The sequence below is a fragment of the Triturus cristatus genome, chromosome 2_2 (assembly GCF_964204655.1).
Source record: "Triturus cristatus chromosome 2_2, aTriCri1.1, whole genome shotgun sequence".
Classification (NCBI taxonomy): domain Eukaryota; kingdom Metazoa; phylum Chordata; class Amphibia; order Caudata; family Salamandridae; genus Triturus; species Triturus cristatus.
This window is the reverse complement of record NC_140582.1, coordinates 634,264,124-634,286,712: the sequence shown is the minus strand read 5'-3', so window position 1 is coordinate 634,286,712 and position 22,589 is coordinate 634,264,124.

The following is a 22,589-nucleotide window of genomic DNA, read 5'->3' as shown; positions in this document are numbered from 1 at the left end:
CCCTCATTTTGTTCCTTTTTAAATTAAATGTTTTAAGAATTACCACTTTATTCCAACCAAGATGGCTTCAGGTGTGCCATACGTTTGTCATAAGTAGGACTGTTAGCACTCTAGTTGTTCTTTAGAACACTCTGGGAAGCTGCAGTAGAACACAAAGGAATCAACTGACAGTCTCTGCCCTTGTTGGATGTCAGACTTCATTCTCACATGACTGAGAAAGATAATGTGAATTTACAGAAAATATGATCTCAGTCAGCTTATAGATCACCTTCCAAACCTCTGTGGGAAAAGCATGAGAAAATAGTTTTCTCTCAAACATGATTCATGATATCACAGCAGAAGGCTTTTTCACATGGTAAAATCACCTTAGAACACACCACAATTCCTAAAATGAGTATGGTACCATCAACAAATGATTTATAATGTAACTAAAGTCTTAAAACCTTCTATTAGCTGCAATGCTTTTTAATGAGGTGCTATCATGTATATTGGTCCCAAGATGGCTGCCAACACTTCTTGGATGAAGTGCTGACAGCCAATCAGATCTCACAATGAGATGTGTGGTTAGGCTCTGCCCAGATATATATGTGATTTTACTTTTGATTTTCTCAGGAACTACTGAACGGATTTATACCATTTAAGCAAAAGGCAGGCACATGCCTGACCTGAGGACTACCTCTTTGCCAAATTTCAAGTAATTCTGTTCAGCCGTTCGGGCTGTACCTACGACTAAAGGTCCTATGGGAAAATGCCTGGGGAAAAGGCGTTTTGGCGCCCCCCCTTTTTTCGCAGCCCCCCCTTGACGAATCACCCCGAGACCTTTAGGGTAGGAGCTGAGCGGAGCACCCCATTAGTTTTGAAAATTTCACAAAGATAAGTCATCCGGCGCCAAAGATATTCAAAAGAGAATTTTCTGATTTCCTATGGGAACTCGGTCCTAACTATAACTATCTACTGGCGACCGCCATACATGCATATATATATATATATTTATATATATATATATTTTTTTCCCACCAATTCGTTTGCGATGACGTGCTCGCTCCCACAGTGGGTGCTGGTGTCAAAGGTGAACTGCTCCTTGTAATTATGTATCACCAAATATCCATCAACGATTTCACCGCACACCAAGGAACTCTTCAAGAAGGTTTTTTTTTTAAACGTGCAAATTAACCCACGACCACCACCTACGCGTTTCAACCCAGCCAGATCTTGTTCACGGTAACTGTGAGTCCATCTTTAGTTTCTATTTATAGTCTGTACCCATGTTAGCAAATTATGATGCATTATGGGATCTGTCGTTTTTTTTAATACAAGTGGCAAGTTTGTTGACAGTTACATCTTCACTTTATTGGGTTTTTAAATTATTTTATATCGTCTCATTGTTCCTTTGTGATATTTTTATTATTGACAGCTATTCAGTTCCTCATTGTGACCCCAATTGGAGTGTGCACATTCTGTTTCCATTTTATCCTCATGGTTTTTTCTGTCTCTTTTATAGAGATTCTGTACATCATCTCGCCTCACATTTAATTCCAGTTTAGTACTGATTGGAATATTGAGTGTTTCTTTCTTTTGTGGGGATTTTGTGCATCCTTTCACCTCACATTTCTTGCACATCCAGGTTTGTACTGAATGAGATATGTTATGTTGGTTTCTTGATACCCCCTTTAACGGCTAAGTGCCTATACTTTTTCAGTTTGGTACTCTTGGGGATATTGTCACTTGTTTCTTGGTCCCCTTTGTCATGGCCTGTAATCCCTATTGATTATAGAAACCTTTGATTGTACTTCCCTTTTTACAATATCTCTCTTATGGTTGTCTTCAATTTTTGAGGCTCTTCTTTTGGTCTCTCTCTTGATTACTTGCGCACTGCTTTCCTTGGTCTCTATGTCACAATTATATTTCTTCTACTTGTCTTTTGATGTGTATTATTGACGTCATCTCCATTCGTCCGTCAGGTTTTATAGATGTATATGCTTTTCTTTATCCCCATTAAGTTCATGTGGGCAGGTCCACAGATCCACCACTAGGCTTAGCACAGACCCCATGTAATTTTGTAGTGGATCCACAGCTTTAGTTTTAATCACTGCAATAATTATACCACTCAGGTTCTATGATAACTGACTTAATTCTCAAAACTGCCTCATTCAGCGTTCTCTTGTGTGCTACTGCTCCAGACTTCAAAATGGTGTGGATTGTGGGACATAGCTTTGTATTCTGGGCTAGAGAGTGTACTAGAAAGACCTATGTTTTCCTAATGTGAAAATTACTTGCGTTGGCCTGAGAGGGTTTTTTTTTAAAAACATAATTTTATTGATTTTATAATACAGGACAACGCTCAAATACTGTCATGTTAATCACTGATAACCGTGCATTGTAAATGCCTGCAATGTTAACCAATTCATCATATTCATAGAAGATATGTCTGTACAGTCTACCAGGAATAAAGATGTAGCCATATATTAAACAGTGCAAATAGTAGGCAATGTTGGATGAACACAAAGCACAGGATAATAGCCCATACTGAAAGTAGCAATCGTGGCGCAAACAAGGGTAGACTATACATTGTCACAACATGTCTAATCCTCAATAAATAAAAGATATAAAGATAAACCAACGCCCCCCACCCCCCTGTTCTCTGATTCCAAATACTGTCTGAGATCCTGTACTAATATGGGGCTATCGATTGTGTACAGATAGAACATGATACATAATAGTGCCTATGAAAAAGAACATTGAACTACAGTGTTAACGGCTACACACAGGACTGCTGTACACGTGTACACCAAAAACAAAAACAAAAAAATTGTCAGTGTACAAGAGGGTTACAAGTTAGTCATTCAAGGGAATGCTGGATTAATGGGGTGAGTCAAAGCTATTGGTGATGTTGGAGGTGTAAAAGAATCTATAGTTTTGAAGACTTCCAACATTTGGTCCCATTCCAATGAGATGGGAATATTACGCTGGCCCCGGAATTGCTCCTGTCAGATGATAGTACTTTCAGCAAGTCCCCGTCGTGTCAATTCGGTATGCCGGTGTAGAGGCACAGGAGGAGAGGGAGACTTCCACCTCATTGTAATCGCTCACTTAGCAATTAGGAGTGCCAAGTCGGCGAATTTGAGTTGTATCTTCTGTCCCTTAGGGCGCCTACGGAGGCCCAGAAGACAAGCTTCAAGAGCTAGCCAGTCACAGGTGTTAGTTACTTGTCGAATTGTATGAGTGATGGCATCATGAAGTCTAGGACATGCCCAGAGCATATGGATGAGAGTTGCATCTGCCTCCTGGCATCTAGGACAGGAGAGTTGGGCGTCCGGATATATACTATTAAGTCGGTGTGGTGTGAGGTATACTCTATGTAAGATCATCGATTGGATGTATTTAAATCTGACATTACAGGAAACTTTCTTAGGGAATTCCTATATTGAGGACCATTCTTTGTCTGTGAATTCCCTGTTGAGATCCAATGACCATCGGGTGCGGAGTAGGAATAAGGGTGTGGTGGAATGAGTTTGGATACCCCTGTACAGCCATCGTATAAGGTGTTGGCCCTCCCCATTAGGTATATTGCATGGAGTAGAGCATGTTTAGGAGGTTCGGACCCATCAGGGGCCCAATGTTGTTTAAAATAACGGACAAGCGCTGCGTGTAAGAGAAATAAAGTCGCGGGGACTCCATGAGTACATTGAACATTGTCATGATCAGTCAGGGATCCTTCGATGAAGAACACACCCACAGTCGAAAGCCCTTCAGCCATCCATGAGGTCAACCTGTTAGCAGTGACTATCCCAGCAGCAGTCGGGATTCCCATTAGCGGTATATTATCGGAATATGGAATGGCTTCTTTGGTATATTTGGGTAATGAAGGAAGCATAGGTGGAAGTCTACCGGTGGGTAAGAGCATTTTGTGTAGAGTGCCCTGGTGCAAATGTCGAGGGGTATATTCTATTTCCTGCAGTTGATGACCCACCAACCAATATGAAAGCCATTGCAATTGGCTAGCTAGGCAATACGCCCTAAAATCAGGTGAACCTTGACCGCCCTCCTCCGGTCTCAATTGTAATTTTGCCAATGCGATCTGTCTACTGCCATGACCCCAAATCAGTTCAGTCAATAATGTATTCAGAGTTTTAAAAATGGAAGAAGGGATCATGACAGGCAAGTTAGCAAAAAAATACCATAATTTAGGAGGCATCACCATTTTGGAGAGCGCGATTCTTCCCATCACTGATAGTGGTAAGGAGACCCAGAGCAGACTTGCTTTCGAAGGGAAGTGATCGCCTTAAGTATGTTAGCGTCAATCAAGTCCTGTGAGGATCTATAGATTTGAATATCTAAGTATTTAAACATGTCAGGCACCGTCTGTAATGTGAGTTCACCAAATAAAATAGGTTCTGGATGTTCCCGATATCGCATAAAAAAGGCGTAAGACTTGGTAGCGTTAATTGCCCAGCCGGAAACAAATTAAAAGCGTTAAAAAATAGAGGGGATGGGATCTAGGTCAAGGTTGTTAAGAAAAAGGATAAGGTCATCGGCGTAGGCAGAAACTATGCATGATTCATTATTTAGCTGAATCACAAGGTCAACTGCCTCCCTTCGAAGTTTAAGAAGGAGGGGTTCCACCGCCAATACGAATAGCAGAGGAGACAGGGGGCAACCCTGCCGAGTGCCTCTATTTATGGCATAGGCTGCAGAAATGTGTGCGCCAGTATGGGCACGTGCTGTTGGCGCGCTGTACAGGAGCTGTACCCACTACAGGTATCCTTTAGGAATGCCAAACTGTTGCAGGGCGGCCCACATGTACTGCCATGAAAGGGTATCGAAGGCTTGTTGCATGTCCAGAGAAATACATCCCGCCGTAGGGGACATTACTGCCGTTGCCTCCATAACATAATGAAGCCGTCGTATATTGAGGGATGTGCTGCGACCCGGAACGAAGCCGCATTGTTCTATATGGACTAGTTTAGAGAGATAAGGTAATAGTCGGTTGGCAAATATTTTGCTGAGCATTTTATATTCAGTGGACAGTAAAGAAAGTGGGCGGTAGCCAGGAATATCACGAGGATCTCTATTAGGCTTAGGGAGGGAAGTCACCAATGCTTGCATGGTTGTTAATGGTAGAGCTGATTTATCTAGGGCTGTGGCGTAAAGGGTCCTAAGGTGTGGGACCAAGTTTTCGGAATACAGTGCATAAAATTCTACAGGCAGGCCATCTAGGCCTGGAGTCTTATTTCTGGGCACCACTTTTATGGTCACCTTAATCTCAGCGGCAGTTATTGGACCATCCAAGTCAGTTTGAGCGTCATCCGTCAGCTGGGGCAAAGGCAGGTCATGAAGAAAGGCCTAGATTTCAGTAGATGAAGGGGCAGTATACAAGCTGTGGTAATATGTAAAGAATGCTAAGTTGATGGTCGCTTGGGTAGTCGCAATCGTTCTATCAGGGAGATAAACTTCAGTGATGGGCATTGGGGGGGAGAGCCTCTAATTAGGCATGCAAGTAAAGTCCCCGATTTGTCAGCATTTTATGACTGTGTTGTGTGTAAGACATATGATCTATTAGCCGGAGTTGTTCCAGCAATTCAGCATTCTTGATTCTGGCCTCCTCAAGGAGTAGGACTTGTGATGGGTCAGTAAGGGCTGCAGTTTCAAGCCTATGGAGGGTGGCCTCCACTGTAGTGAGATTTTGGTTAATTTCTTGCCGGGCCCCCACCACCATTCCAGTAGCCGTGCCGCGGTTGACAGTTTTGAAGGTGTCCCACTCCACCAGAAAATAGGAGGCCGTCTCAATGTTGTCAGTGAAATAAGGTGTGATTGTGGGGCCCACAGTAGTACAGAAAACCGCATCCTCTAGCAATTGTGGCCAGAGCCGCCAAGTAGGGACAGGGGTAGGAATTTTACCCCAGGCCAATATCACCTCCATAGGATTAGAGTAAGATAATGTTTTCCCTAGATAAGTGGAGTCAGTCATTTGAGGCAGCAACAGTGTGGAACAGAATATGCTGTCAATTCTAGTGTGCAATTGGTGTGGAGGAGAGTAAAAGGAACATTCTCTGTGACCAGGGTGATGAGTACGCCATATATATTGTAGAGACCAACCTGCAGCCCAGGCCTGTAAAAACTCTGCATGTTTAGTAGGTAAAGCACCTTGCAATGGGGGTGTGAACGATCTAAGTGTATATCGAGTACCAAATTAAAATCGCTCCCAATAACCCAAGGGATATGTGCCCAGTCTGATAAGACAGTGTTAAGCGTGGTAAGGTAAGCATTCTGATCAGAGTTTGGGGCATTTACACAACTCAGAATCACTGGGGAACCATCCAATTTCCCATTGATCAGTACATAACGCCCATCAGGATCTATCCATTGGTGTATTAAGGTAAAGGGCACCCCGCTTCGAATCCAAATCAAAGACCCCCTAGCAAAAGCAGAATAGAGGTATGAAAAAACTGCCCCTTCCATTTCCTACGCATTTTGGATATTTCAGAATTAGTCAGATGAGTTTCTTGAATAAAAGAGATATGAGCCTTGCGTCTAATCAATTGAGCATAAATACAATGTCTTTTGTGCACAGACTTAATTCCCCGAACATTCCAGGTCAACAATTTATATTTACCCAAAGCAGCCATAGTGTAGGAGGGTATTGTAACAGTGCACTTCACGATAGACTGTGGAGCATGGTAAGAGAGACAATGTGACCCGAACCAGGCCCAAACATCCCACTTATTAAACAAAACCTCAGAATACTAGGGCCAACTATCAAACTAGGTTGGTCCAAACGAACTCTACAACACATTACATTCACGCTGTTATATACTGCAGAAACTGCAGGGGGGTGGGCGCCAACGAGAGCATGGATAAGCTCACGACACGGAAGAGGCGTCCAAGGCCGGGACCTGTAAGAAAAGAAATTAAAAACAGACGAACCTGGGGTGAAAAAAACATGTTAAATTCACATTAGCAGAGTGTGCATCACCCCGCATGCAGATCAGGCCCCACAGGACACACAAATGAGAAAGGAACCTGGGAGGACAAAAGAAGTGAGCCTGTACTTTAGCATCTATAGTATGGTCAGTGTATCACAAGCAATAGAGAGAAGTAGATTAGCACTAGGCATAAAGTATTACACAAGTAAGGTCCAAATAGCGACACCAGCAAATTACCCATACAAGTCTTTCACAATTTGGAGAGTTATTGAAGGGAACAAAACATTGCTTTCAGAGTCAGATGGGATTCGGTTGTCTTCAGATTGCTCCAGAGACGTGATCTGTGGAGTGTCCTGAAAAGAAGCAGCAGCCTGTAGTGCAGATTCCTGTGCCATAACCGCCTAGGGCGGGGAGGGTCTCTGATCCAAGACCACACGGTTCCTTCTGACACGGCGAGGTTTCAAAGTAACTGGCTGTTTTGGTAATTGTCGTAACCACTGGTCTATATCATCCAGGAACTGTGGGGGCAAAGTAGATTCTAACCATGCATTAGCCGCTGCTGGATTTTCAAAAAAGTGAGCCTTCTTTTGATATATAATTTTCAAATGTGAGGGAAACAGGAGAGCATAGGATACATTGAGAGCTTGAAGTTTTTTCTTGAGCAGCCGTTAGGAGGTTCTCTGCCATTGCACCTGTATGGTGTAGTCTGGGTAAAGGGAAATACAAAAGTTTTCGTGTTGAATAGGGGCATTCTCGCAGGCCTTTTAGAGCAAGTGGTCCCGATCTCTATAATTAAGAACGCAGGCAATAAGTGGTCTGGGTGGATGGCCCGGTGTTGGTCTGCTGGTGGGAATACGATGTGCACGCTCCACACAAAAGAAATCAGAAAGACCCTCCGGGGCCACATGGTCTCGGAGCCACTGCTCAACAAAGCAGGTCGCATCTGATTCCTCTGAATTTTCCGACATACCTATAATGCGAATGTTGTTGCGCCTAGCCCTTCCCTCCGCATCCTCAACCCTGTACAGAAGGGTGGTAAGCTGGGTCTGCAATTGTGTCAGCTTTCTGGAGTGAGCCTGGTGTTGTGGGACCAGTTCTGTGAGCGTCTGTGTGTGTTCCTTCACGGTGCCTGAAAGTTTGGTGTGGTCTGCCTACAGGATGGTTAAGTTGGTATTGATGGTGCCCATTTGCTGCTCCAAATCAAGGCGCAACGCCCTTATCTCAGCCAGAAACTTTTCCAGTTTATCCGGAGAGGGTGTCAGGGGCGTCGGTGGAACACAACTAACAGAGGACGCCTGGGAGGCAGAACCATGTTCCCCTTGGAGTGGAGTATCCTCTGCAGACATATCCGGCTGCCTGCCCCTCATACGTCCCAAGGCAAGATGAAGGAAGAGCAGAACCAGAGAGGGGCCCAGCAGGTGCAACTGCAGAGGAACACAGCGCCGCAGAGATGTTATATAAAGCAAGCAGGGATATCCGTAGTAAGACGGACACAGGAGAGTATACTGTACCTAAAAGGGACGGTGAGTAAGGGCGTCACGTAGGCCCAGACCAGAGGCCTCAGGCTGTGGCAACACAGGCCATAAGAGTCAACAGCTTCGAGTGTCCGCTCCCTGCCCCCTATCTCAAAATCTGTCAGGCGTCGCTGCAGCACTCGGACACGGCAGGTCCCTGGAGGTATTATAGAGCAAAAGTATAACGTAGAGTCCAAGATCTCCGGACAATTCCAGCAATCTCAGGTTAAATTAGGGTCCTGTAGACCACCTCCGGCCGCGTAGTAAGTGACCAGCTGAGAGCCACAGCAATTCAGCGCAGATGGCCGCATGTAATGTACACATGGAGGCCCTCCCCCGGCTAAGCAGGCAGAAGGTAGGCATGAGATCAAGAAGCCATCGCTCCCAAGAAGGGGGCAGTTCAACACACAGGCCGTGGCACAGAGGCAATAGCAGCGCATGCAGGAGCAAGGGGAGCAACAATGAAAATGGTGGCGCTCCCAGTTATATAAGTGCTTCACACAGCACTCCTCATGTCGGGTTCGCAAAGCAATGCAGCAGTCTGTTCCAGGGCAGACCAAGGGGCTCCAGACTAAAGAGCACATACATACAAGGTCAGGAGGGGTCACAGGGAGCAGTGTCACCCCGCCGTCAACCGGCCAGTGATGCAGGGTCAATGATGCAGGGCCCGCTCACCCCCGGTCACACGCAGCATCTCAGGCCGTCACAGGATCACCGTCCCGGGCACCCAGGAATGTAAATGGCTCCTGTGCACAATGAGGAAGTAAACCCCCCTACCGTTACTCTGAGGGTACAGTCCAGGCATAGGCATGGGCCAACACAGACCTCCAGGTAGCCCCGACAAGCCGCACCAGCCCCCCCGGTAGAGACAGCACACCACCGCCAGTCCAACCCGGACCCAGGGCAAGCATATGCAGGGACCCAGCGTCGGAGTACTGAGGAGGTCCTCGTGTCGGGTCACAACCAGGAGCGGCCAGCACTCAGTCCCGCTCCGGACGTAGCTCAGGAACCACGCCCCTGGAGTGCGCAGGATTCCAGCCCGGCAGGGCCACAGCAGTAGGTAACAGCTTCAGAAGGTAGATCTTCGCCATCCTGAGCCCACGCAAGTCGCACACAGGGGTAGATATGCCTGAAGGCATCCTCCGCACGTCGAGGGAGAGTTAGACTAGTTTCTCCCCCAGGAACAGGCAATATATGCAGGATGATGGAGGTCCTACTTGTACATCATAAGTGATGCAATGTATAAAGATTCATCCTTGAACAGTGGGAAAAACAATCCTAAAGATTGTTGAAAAGAATCCTGTTCTCAATTCAGAATCTGCTATCTTCTTCTTTTAAAATCAAATCTGGTGTTTTAAAAAAAATAATTTCTAACTAAAATGACATCTGGTGTCAGTAGATATCAGCATCCGCACCCTGTTGAACACAGTTTATAGTGGAGAACCCCCCAGCAAAGCAGCAATCAGCTGAATGGGAGTTTTTCACCATTGTCTCCAATGGTGGCACAGCATGTCAATTTCACTTTATGCGTCAAGACCCTCTCCAGGGGTACGTCAAAGAAATATTTGTCTGGCACACCGAGTATGTTGAGAAATCTAAAGACTTATCACTCCAACCACTGTTTGAAAAGAAAAAGAACATAAATATAAGTTAGTATTACATTTACAAACTTCCAGAAGCAAATGAGTACACATTTCTTATGTTAATAGTATATTCCATTATAGTAAAACATTTAATTTTCCCTATTTTTCTCTTTTCAGCATTCTTCCTTGTACACCATAAATGATGTACTGTTAAAAGATTCATCCTTGAACCGTGGGGAAAAAACAATTGCAGAGATTGCAGAAAAAAACTGCATATTAAATCACTACAAATAATTGACACTCTACATTGCACTCACTACAATTATTTAATCAATTAGTTTACCTACAGTTAAAGCACCAATGTAGACAAACATATGTTGAAATCACGGTTTTATTATTTTGACTGGTACAATACTACTGTTAGATGTATAGCACACTAGAAATTTGGAGATTCTTTTAGAAACATCATCCCTGCTAGGCCAAATGATGCCTTAAACACTGACTATCCACATAGAAGAAATACAGTACACCATTTATTTTCATCAGAAATCCTCCTTAGAGCTTTGGTTTAAGAAACAGGAGGTAAGAATTCGGGAGTTTTAAAGGCAGTTTTTATTTGAATTTGAGGTAATTGTCATTGCAGTCCATCCATCCAGTTTCACTCTCTAAAAAAACTGTATAGTGTTAAGATGTTACATTAAGTCCTTCGTGAAAGATGATAGCTGTTTTAGTGTAAGTTCTTCCAGAAAATTATATTTGTCTTGCTTTGAAATTTGTAATTTTTGTTCCAATTTAGATCCATCTGCTTTCTATTGTTGTAGTATTAATATAAAGTATGTATCTCTTATTCGTATATGCAATGTAGACATAACATCTGATCTATAATTTGGGCAGGTCACATTTTGGTTAGCTGCTTTTCTCAATCTGTCAAAAGACATAGTTTTTAAATCTGGTAGTGTTAAGTAAACAAATCATTTAAAACGTATTTGAATGATAGACATAAAAGACATTATTCACACTCATGGTTCATGCGTAACTCAATCCAAATAAGTCATCAATACTGATTTCTTCTGCTTCTAAAACTCCAAGGATATCCATTATAAACTCCTGTGCATCTTGTTGAGTGTTCTACGTAAATAGTACTGAAGCACAATGCATTACAGTCTTCTCACTATTTAAATGTTGCAGCAAACCATACAGTGCAGAACTTAATCTGTTCTGAGGTTTCTGTTCAATTGCATTTATAATATGTGGTAAATGAAACAGCACATTGAGAACAACATTTGCATAGCAATTGACACCAGCAGTGTTTGACAACTGGTAACCTGCAGTTTCTCCCTCTTTGTCCAGTGTTTTGTTATTTTTATTTTTTTTAAGTTTTATATAGCACTAGCTTGACCTGTGGGTATCAGAGCGCTTTACATACGTACTGTAAAGAAAAACAGATGGAAATTGCATTACATAGTAGGCAGGCAGTAAGGAAGCAAAACCAGGGATAACTAAAATACAGCATGGAATATAAGGTGGTTAACACAGTCTGGTCACCAACTATCCTTGAATGTCAAGAGAGAGGAGAAAACTCGGATATTGAAGTCTAGGTTAGTTGACGTTGGTCAGGAAAGTATTTGTTAAGGAGATGGATTTTCAGGTCTCTTTTGAAACAGGAGAAGGAGGGGTTGCATCTGAGGACTCTAGGGAGAGCGTTCCACATCCTGGGAGCGGTGCCAGAGAATGATCGGTTTTGTGTGGTTTTCTTTTTCAGTTTCGGAGGAATAAGAAGGAGTGAGTTGGAGCTTCTCAGTGTTCTGCATTGACCTGCTCTTACCAGTTCGTTGTTCAGGTAGTTAGGGGCCGGAGAGTGAAGGGTTTTGTGTGTGATGCAGGCCAGTTTGTAAATACACCTCCCTTCCATGGGAAGCCAGTTGATGGAGTTGAGAGTTGGAGTGATGTGATCAAATCTTTTTACTCCAGAGCGGCCATGTTCAACACTGTCCTTAGAGGGGCTAGGTGAGCTTTTGGAGTCCCTGTTAGGATGGTGTTCCCGTAGTCGATTTTAGAGAGAACTAGGGATTGGACTACTGTCTTGAGGTCATCATGGGGAAGAAAAGGTTTCAATTTCTTGAGGTGCTTTAGAGAGAAAAGAGCACTTTTTGCAGAGTTTTTGATGTGGGCCTCCAAAGATAAGTTCTTGTCAAGGGTGATGCCTAGAGACTTAACTGAGTCGGATAGGACGATGGGGCAGTTTAGGGCAACCAGGTTCTTGAGCCACTCTTGGATTGGACGATGGTTGTTTTTTGGAGAGAATAGGATTAGTTCTGTTTTATCTGGGTTGAGATTTAAGTGATTAGCGTTGAACCAAGTTTGGATCTCGGTTAGAGTGGCATTGAGGTGTTGGATGTCGCTGGGAGACTTGATTTTGAAATAGATTTGGGTGTCATCAGCGTAAAGGTGGTAATTCGCTCCAGCTTTTTTCAAGATGATTGTGAGGGGCTCCTTGAAAAGATTGAAGAGGACCTGGGAGAGGACTTTTGTTGGCTTCGAGAGACAGGAGTTGATTTTAATTTGTTGCGAGCGGTGTTGAAGGAAGGAGGTGAACCATTTTAGTACTGTGCCATTGATGCCGGAGCGTTTCGCTAAGGTCTTCAGAAGCGCTGGATGATTTACTGTGTCGAATGCCGCAGATAGGTCAATAAGGATGAGTAGGCAGGCATCACCTTCATCTAAAGCCTTGTGAATATCGTCAGAGACGTTGAGCATATCTGTTTCCATGCTACAGCCTTTCCTGAATCCTGATTGAAAGGTGTCGAGGAGGTTGAACTCATCAATGTGTTTGTTGAGTTGGTGGAAACGCATTTCTCCAATGTTTTTGCAAGGAACGGGAGGTTGGAGATAGGTCTGAGGTTGTTGAGATCATTAGGGTCAACATCTTCCTTGTTCTCCTACTATTCATCAACACCCATAGTTTGTTTTGTGAGCTTCTCCTTTGGACAGATTGATTGTTTTTCATAAATGGGGTACTGTCCTATATAAGGAGTGCATACACTTCTTAACCATTTGTACTCTCTGACAAAACTTGCATCAGCACTAACTTTCCTGTCATGAAAATCAACCAAAAACAAACTGGTCAATGTTCTTACTTGAGCCAATGCAACATATGACATACCTTCTTTAAATACAGACATACCGATATTATAAAAAAGCTGCGTCAACACTTAAATCTTGTGCTTTATGGATAGTTACAGCGTATTTAACTGACACTGCAAACAGCCGCCGCCAGACATATAAGTCAAAAATAGAACAGCACATTGGCCAATCTGCTTCTCACCACCAATCTGAACAAAGTTAATGGCTAAGTATCCAACCTCATCCCTATTTGGAAAATTAATGAAATTGATAACTTTATCCATTGCACCTTTTACTAATCCTTCCTCAACATTTAAATGACACCCCAAAATTACTCTACTGTTTTTGCATCCACGTAAACACTTTTCTGATCTTGCTGACCTGGCTGCAGATTTCTCAGATGAATCCAATTCTGCTTGGAGTTTTCCACTTAGCTGTACTGTCACCCCCTGGTGTTCTATTTTGTCAATTGCTATAGTTTCTAAAATGTGTTCTTTCACTAGTTTTAATAATTCTTTGTTAAAGTTGGAGTTCTGCTGAAGTATAGGCATTAAACAGACTATAGATTTCCATTCTTCAATAAAATTGAACATTAGCTGTGCTGCTGTGTTGTTAGAGGAAAGCCGTTTCTTGATAATACAACTTTTTAAGGAAAGTGTGCTCTCCTTTGTCCAAACTTCCATTCTAATATTTTTCAGAAAATCTCTGTATTGCGCATCAGATGCTTGACCCATATTTTTCAGTACCCCCTTGTATTAGAAGTTTAGCTAAATGTTCAGAATTTCATCATGGAGATGCGTCTGGAAAACAGGCTGTCTTTTGAATGGGGTAAGTTGTAGTAGGTCACCGAAGACCATTAAATTCTTTCTGCCAAACAGCACTTAATACTCTGTTCATAAAATCTGTTGCATTTTTAAGTGAACAAAGGTAAGCATTAAGTTACAGACCATGCTCACTTCGCTGATTAATAAAAGCTCGAGTTTCTTCATTACTCTTGAGTTGTGGTAGTAAAGTCATGTATAACAGGTATCATAAGTAGTCATAAAGTAATTCCTTTAATGTTGTTTGCAGTTAATCCAGTTGGTGCTGTTACTACACACAATAAATTTGATTCTGTAGTCGTCTGTAGGTAAGTGGTGAGAACTTTAATTAAAAAGATTTTCTCTGTGCCAGCTTGACCACTAATGTATAATAGTATTATCTTAAATGAAGAACATTTACATTCTCTCTTCTTGTGGAGGAATCCATGCTCTATATCCTCTTTCACCTTCATATACATGTCTTTCTTTTCATTGTTCAGTTGTCCAACTAATAGTTCCATATCAACACTTTTCTGTCTTGCTTGTTCCATTGCACTTTACACCTCATTCATGGCTATTGCAGCTTCATTTTCAATAATTGGTTGTCCAAGAGGATCTTGACTCAGTGGTTCTGAACTTTGGCTGCTTTGTGAACTCTTCTTAGCTATGTCAACAACAATGGCTCCTTCCTGTTGAATATCATCATTTAACATTTGCAAATAGTTTGTGAAGACTGAACTTCATATGATGTCTTTCACAGTGGTGAAAGAATCTTCATAACAGTCATAGTCTTTGAGTAATTCCAATTCAGCACGCCAAGGCTTGAAGAGTTGTAGAAGTGCCTCATAGTGAAACTCTCTTCTGTCAGCAGTTTGGCAACTCCATTTTCTGTGGTTAATTAGATTTCCTTTTGTGTGTCTCACCAAACAACCATCACATCCAACTACTGAATATTTCCCTGGTTCTGTATCTTCTGTTACATTGCTTATGTATCTGCAGTGTAGAAGTACTTCATATAGGCATATATTTTCTAGATGTGGACCACTTCTTGGATGGTACATGTCCAACATATTTGATTTCACAATGTCTGTTCTTTCCCAGTGGAACTCTGCGAGGTACTGAATTTCCAGGAACGATTTCAACACTCTATTTTGCATGTTTGCTAGGGCCTAGACTCACTAAAAACACTTTCTCTTGACTTCAAGAACAAACTTGGCCAAACTCAACTGATCACAGCACTCACAGGATCCTATCTCTCTAGGGGAAAGCATTTTCAAGCTGAAGCTGCACAATTTCTTGATTAGAGTCTTTTCTGCAGAAGTCTTCTCCCAAATCTTCTTCATCTGTATCTTCTTTGATTTTGTCATGTGCAAAGTGACATAATTAGCAACAGCGATGGCGTTGTCTACAACAAATTGTATATCCATATGAGCATTCCACATTTTGAGAATCACTGGGTTATAGTCAATAATATACTTGGAGGCCTCTGTCTCATTCTGAGGTTGTACATGTTTTTTGGTGATTTTCTGGTCAGTATGCGCCTTACTGGTGTTATCTCCTCCTTGGGAAATGACAGGTCGTGGAAATCTAAACCAACATCTTGTGTAAATGTTTCCTTTGCATCTGTGTTTTCGATGGCTGTACTTCCCACATCTATGTGTTTCAAAGTGCAGAACTTGTTGTCTGAGGCTGTTTTCTCTTTCAGGATGGCGCTTTTACTGTACTGTTCTATGAAAGCGAGTACAGACTCATCACTGTCTGTTCCATATTTTGGTGCATCATTTATCCATACCAGCATGTGAATATGAGGAGCTTCTTTTGCTTGGTACTTTTTGCGCCGACAAAAATCAGCTACTTCACCAAGAGGAGGATTTGTTTTGTTGCAGATAAAAGGCAGCATGGCTCGAAACTTGTGGTTAAAATATCTACAAACATAGCAGGGTCCAAAGATAAAAGTTCTCCTGCTGTCTTTACATTGATGTCCTTATTGTTTGAGTTTGCTTCTCTCAATAATTCAAGCAGGTCATCCCATGCATACTCAGCAAATCTGAGTGTCAGAAGCAAAGTATGTGCACCTAGGTTTCTCAACATACTTTTCAGTTCTCCATGAAGACGATACCAATCCTCATACCATGTTGAATTGCCATCTAATTATTCAAGGTGAATTCTAACTTGACATCCCTTTCCATGAACTTTGTCAACAAATTCCTTTGCAGAGAGATTTTGAAGATTAACTCCTGACTTCAGTATGTGGTTTACAGCATATGAAAGTCCAGACAAGTCGCTCTCAGACAGAAGATGGCATATGCATGGAATACATGGGTGAAATCTAGGAACCTCTGAATATAATCTGGTTGTCCATTATTCAGCTGCTGGTAAATAAATATGTGGCTTACAATATGCATAGAAGACTGCATGTTTAACTTGGCATATAGGTCTGCAAGTGTGCATGTAACTCACTAAAACTTAAAAGTGCATGTCTTACAGTGTAACCACATAGCACCCTGCCCGATGGCCTACATACACACTATATTTGAGGTGTCTTATATGTACTAATCCAGGAGTCTACATGCCTCTGTTTCTGTTTGACAGGCTAGGTGAATGGCTCTGCCTTTGTAAATACATATGCAAGTTGCATTAAGGATGAGAGACTTGATATTTAATTATGCCTAGGGTCTCAAATTACACATGTGACTGACTGAGACTTCAAAGTGCATGTCTTACCTAATAAGCACATTGCACCCTTCCCTGTGACCTACCGATATGCTACCTAAGGGCTAACTTGTATATAGTAAAACAGTAGTTTAAAGCTGGCAAAGAGTTTTAAATGCCAACAAGACCATGCAGTTAAACAACACAATCCACAGTTCCAGGGCAGCACTTCATTAAAGTACTTCTCACACACCTACTCTCAGACCCAGACAAACACTCACATACTCACTCACACACCCACAAAGACATTCACAACCCCATTCATAAACCCCCTCACACACTCACAAAACACTTTTATCAACCTCATATACACAGATACTTTTTTTGTTTCAAATTGTTTTGATTGATTTTTCAAGAAGGAATAATACAAAATGAAAATACAGTAATAATAACATAAGAAACAATAATACTGAATATATGATGAATCCAAGGAAAATTACAAAAGAAGAAAAAAGACATAAAGTTATCCATGTGCGGTGCAATAGGAAATGTAGTTATGTTTTAGAGGTACAGGTGTATTATGAATATCACATTCCACTCGGTCTCTGGTACAAATCAGGCCTACAGTAGAGTACATAGCAGATCCACTACATTACGTTATATGCAATCGTAAAACAATCCTATAAGAAACGATCTTCAGCAGTGAGGAGGCAGGTGGGGGACTCCCTTTAGAGTATAAGGACTCTAGATACGGTGTTTGTGTGATGGAATGCAGTGAAATGGGTGTCACGGTGGGTAAAAAGTAAAGGATAAGACATCGAGAGACCTCCATAGTTCCCTATGTGGAGTGCACCAGGGAGAGGAATGTAGAGAAATGTTGTCCGCACCTCTGAGGAAGGTCAACCATTCCTGCCACATTCTGAAGTAGACTTCTTTGGAGCTCTTCCACTTATTGAGTACTATTTTGCAGGTCAGTGTAAGCATAAGGTCTAGCAAATAGCAGTCATTCACATATGGGATCATTGGATCCAGACAGCCTAGTAGCATATGGGAAAATTCCCTTGGAGGGTTGATATTAAATATTTTGTTTATACACTCATATATTTCATCCCAATCAGATTGCATGGTGGGGCAGTTGAAGAGCATATGAGCAAGGTCGCCAACATGTGCATTACAATTCCAGTAGGGGTGGAAATAGAAAGATCAATAATTAACGAAACCGCGCTACCTGCTCTCCTAACCATAGATATCTTTTCCATTCCCCACTCTAAGTATATTATTCAAAACACCAAAAGAGCTCTACTATGCCTGGATCAATTATCTGCGGTAACCATTAACAAATCCAACTTAACCTCTCTTTGGAACAACCCTTATCTGAGGGTAGATGAAGGGATGTTTTTTAGGGGAAAATGGTCAAAAAACGGCATCAACCTAGTCAAATACCTTTTTACAGGGAAATTCCCTACGCCTTCTCCGAGCTTCAAGCACAATTTGATCTTGACTCCTTAGATTTTTATAAATTTCAAAAGCTGAAATCACAACTCACGTTACGTTCTAGAAAACCTATTGACCCGTCTATCCCCACAAGGGTGATACAGCTACTAAAATCAGGACACACTGTTTCTAAAATCTACAAACTCTTATCTCCTAAACCTCATTAATCGCATATAAGGAGTGAAGCAAAATGGAAGCCGAAACTCACACTAGAGAAATCCCCTTCGTCTGGGACAAGATACATATAACTCCATTCTCAAATTAAATTTTGCCAGTATTATCCAAAACAAAGCTTATGCTAATAAACGGGACATACTGGACCCCTGAAAGGATTTTTAAACTGAAACTTAGCCAGAGCACTACATGTTGGAATTGTAATGCACATGTTGGCGACCTTACACATAAACCTTTTTAATCCCATTTCTTTTAAACTACACTCCAATTCACATATATGTTAATTCACTTGCTTGGTCAGATACATTGAACTCTCAGAGAAAATGTGAAAACTAAGCATAAGAATGGCACACCATTCTCATACGAAGCAACCATTAATGGCAACCTTTTCAACTTTTCACTCAGTGATACTGTAGAAGGTAGCAAATCCAAAAGTCCTTTTCATATTTTACTTTTGTTATCCTACTTCTCAATGGTCAAAATTTCCTAACCCTTTCCTGCACTTCAGTGAAGAAGCCCAATCTGGGAATGGTTTTTGGTGTATTCGCAAATTTGTCACGACCCTCAGCATGGCCACCCATGCAACTTAGCATCGAAATCATGAATACTTACAGAAGTCCCAAAAAGTATTTACCATTGAACCCTTAATACTTTAGAACTGCCCTAATCTTCATTACATACATTTGACTTACAAAGTTAACCCTCCTTGATCAATAAAAAGTCTAAACCACTCTAACTTTAAGAAACAGACTACAGTCTGTATAATATCCTTCCCACCATACTCTCTTAGCAGAGATTCAACAGCAGCACCAATTAGAAAACCCTTTTGAACCAGTAGGTCACAAGTTACAAACACATTCTAGAAGCAGCATATTAACCCCCTGCTCAACTGTAGCAGGTGGGCTTGACTATTTAAAATTACAAGCATATCCAAGATTGCATTACATGGTTTTTATTTTTGCCAGTGACAACCACAGACCTACTTATGATTCCTTACAAATCACTCCTTAATTTTAGCTACCTGCATATTCACACCATCCAATCAAATATGTCCTTTTTAAAACCAGGACTTGAGATCCATTTTAACTGTCTTTCATTCTGAAAACTGTCTCATTCAGCTCAAGCCTTCACCAGTGTACTACTCCACCCAAACCTTCAAAATGATTTGAGTGTGGATTGTGGGTCACAGCTTTGTGGTGTAGACTGGAGAGTGTGCTAGAAAGCGTGGCATTGACTGGGACTTGGGTTTACCTATTGTGAACATTACTTGGATTGGCCAGAGAGGGTTAAAGTCGCATCAACGGCTGCCTTTGGAGAAAAGCATTGTGTATTGCCAACACCCTGACCTCATGCTTGTGCATACTTACTGGAGTAGAACTGCAAATCCTAATAAAAGATACCTTTGCTCAATAAATAATACTTTTCCCTTAGACTGCATTTATATTTTCAAACATATGCCAAAGGCAGAAATTTAAGAGGTCAAACAAGTTCTGCCCACAGATAAAAAAAAGCCTTGCAGCCTGTCAATTAAACTTTTTCTGCATTCCTCAGAGACTATAGCATGGATTCTATCTGCAACAATTTGTGCTTTGACATGGAAGGTATCTATAGAAGAAATGGAGTTCACTACACAGAGAAAGTCAATAGGGTGTTCCGCAACAAGTTGAAACACTGCAACCTGCTTTATGTGTAATTATTATCGACACACAATAAATACAAAAGCTCTTCTCAGAGCCACCCTATTTCCTAAACACTGACTAATTTTTTTATTCTTTTTAAATCTATTTATTAAGTTATTTTTTAAAATTCGCAAATTTGTCATGACTAGAATTCACAAAACAAAAGCAGAAATTCAATAGACACCAGCACATCGAAAGTTCACAACTTTATAAGTGACTCTGTGCATCTGTCTGTGTGTGTTAGTGTCTGAATGGGTCAGTGAGTGGGCATAAGAGTTTATGAGTGGGTCTGTGAATTGGTGCGTGAGTTTCAGAGTGGGTCTGTGAGTGAGTACTTGAGTTTCTGAGTGGGTCTGTGAGTAGGTGAATTAGTCTCTGAGTGGGTTTGAGAGTGGGTGTGGGAGTCTCTAAGTAGATATTTGAGTGGATAAGTAAGCGGTTGTGTGGGTCTGTGACTGTGTGCATGAGTAAGTGGGTCTGTGAGTGGATCCGTGAGTCTCTGAGTGGGTCTGTGAATGGAAACATGATTGTCTGTGTTGGTGTGTGCGTGGGTGAAGGAGTGTCTGAGTGGGTCAGTGAGTGAGTACATGAGTCTCTGACTGGGTCTGCAAGTGGGTATATGAGTCAATGAGGGGGTCTGTGAATTGGAACATGACTGTCTGTGTGGGTTGTAGAGTGGGTGCATAAGTGTCTGAGTGGGTCTCTGAGTGAGTGTGTTAATCTTAGAGTAAGACTGTGAGTGGGTGTATGAGTGCCTGAGTATATCTGTGAGAGGGTGTGTGACTGTCTAAGTGAGTGTATGAGTGGGTACATGAGTATCTGAGTATATCTGTGAGTGGATGGAGGAGTCTGAGTGGGTGAGTGAGTGGGTACATGAGTATCTGAGTGGGTCTGTCAGCGGGTGTGTGAGTCTGAGTGGGTCTTTGAGTGGGTGTCTGAGTGTCTGACATGGTCTGTGAGTGGCTAAATGAGTCTCTGAGTTGATCTCTGAGTAGGTGAGTGAGATTCTGAGTGGGTCAGTGAGTGGGTGCATGAGTCTCTGAGTGGGTCTGGGAGTGGGTACATGAGTCTCAGAATGGGTCTATGAATGGGAACATTAGGGTCTGTGTAGGTCTTAGAGTAGGTGCATAAGTGTCTGAGTGGGTCTGTGAGGAGGTGCATGAGTCTCTAAGTGGCCTTTGAATGGTTGTATGTCTCTGAGTGGGTCTGTTAGTGGGTGCATGAGTGTCTGAGTGGGTTTGTGAGTGGATGCGTAAGACTGTGGGTAGGTGTGTAAGTGGGTCTGTGCCTGGATGCATGAGTGTCTTAGTGGGTCTGTGAATGGGTGCCCGGCTAGCTCTGTGAGAGGGTAAGTGAGTCTCTGAATGGGTCTGTGAGTGGGTGCATGAGTGTCTGAGTCTATCAATGAGCAGATGCATGAGTCCATGAGTGGGTCCGTAAGGAGGTGCATGAGTCTCTGAGTAGGTGTATGTGGGAAAGTCATCATTTCTGTCCTGTCACCACAATCGTTTGACTGATACTATTGGTAACTGACTCTGACAATGCCATGGGTTTGGCTAACCAGGGGCATATAGGTTTAGAGGCACAACAGATTACATGCACTTAATTGTGCACTCCCATGTTGCCTGCTGTCATTTTAAAATATCAGCCCTGCTTTGCAGGCTGCTTTTAAACTGAAATTAGATGTGAATTTGACTTTAGATTTAAAGGTATTGCCAAAGTATGAAACTACCCCATTTTTACATATAAGTCACCCCTAAGGTCTACTCTATGTGCCCTGGGGTAGGATGGCATGTAAAAATGTATTTTAAAAGATGTTTTATATGCCCTGGTGAGGGAAAAACTGTGATTTCATATTTCCCTATTGTAGCATTTTAGCTCTATAGTCTAACATGGGAATAATAATAAATTATAACTATTGAAAGGAGTGAGGTAAAATTATATTTTAAGGACTTAAAAGATTGGTAATGATAACTCCAACAGCTTGCCACTGTTGAATTTATCAGAACTAATACAGAAAATTAGCTCTCTAACTTTCTTTTCTGTGAGACAAAATCCAGCCTTCTAGCAGCCTCTCCTGTTTGGCCAGTCTTAACAGGTTGGGCCACACTGCTTTGATGAGGTGATAAGTGGCCTGCATGGAGAAAACGGTTATCTGGTGCGGGGAGATCTGTAGCTGCAGCGAACAGGCCAGGAAGGGGGCTGGGTAAACAAATTGATCTTCAGAGAGAGTACGACAGGAAGGCTGCAACCCAGGCCTATCCTCTCTTCCTGTTTGCCCCAGCCAGATGGGAGACCAAGGAATGGAATTTTCAGGAGGTCTGGTACAGAGGTATTAAGGGAAATGAGCCACACCAGTAGGTTGAAGTAGCCAGTTCTTTATCCCAAGGATAAAGTTTCTCCATCTTGAATTTTAAAGTACAGAGCGTTGTTGGACAAGTATATGCGACACTTTGGAGGAAGCTGTCATACTTCTGGGTGACACCCTGTTTCCCATTGGTCAGGAGTTCCCCCCGCTTATTGCCCAGGAACACTGGACTAATAAGGGAGAAGTGCATAGCAACTCAAATCACCTGCCTGAAACTACAAGAAGAAGAAGGACTTTCCTGCTGGAACCCTGGCCTGCACCAAGAGGACTACACTCTGA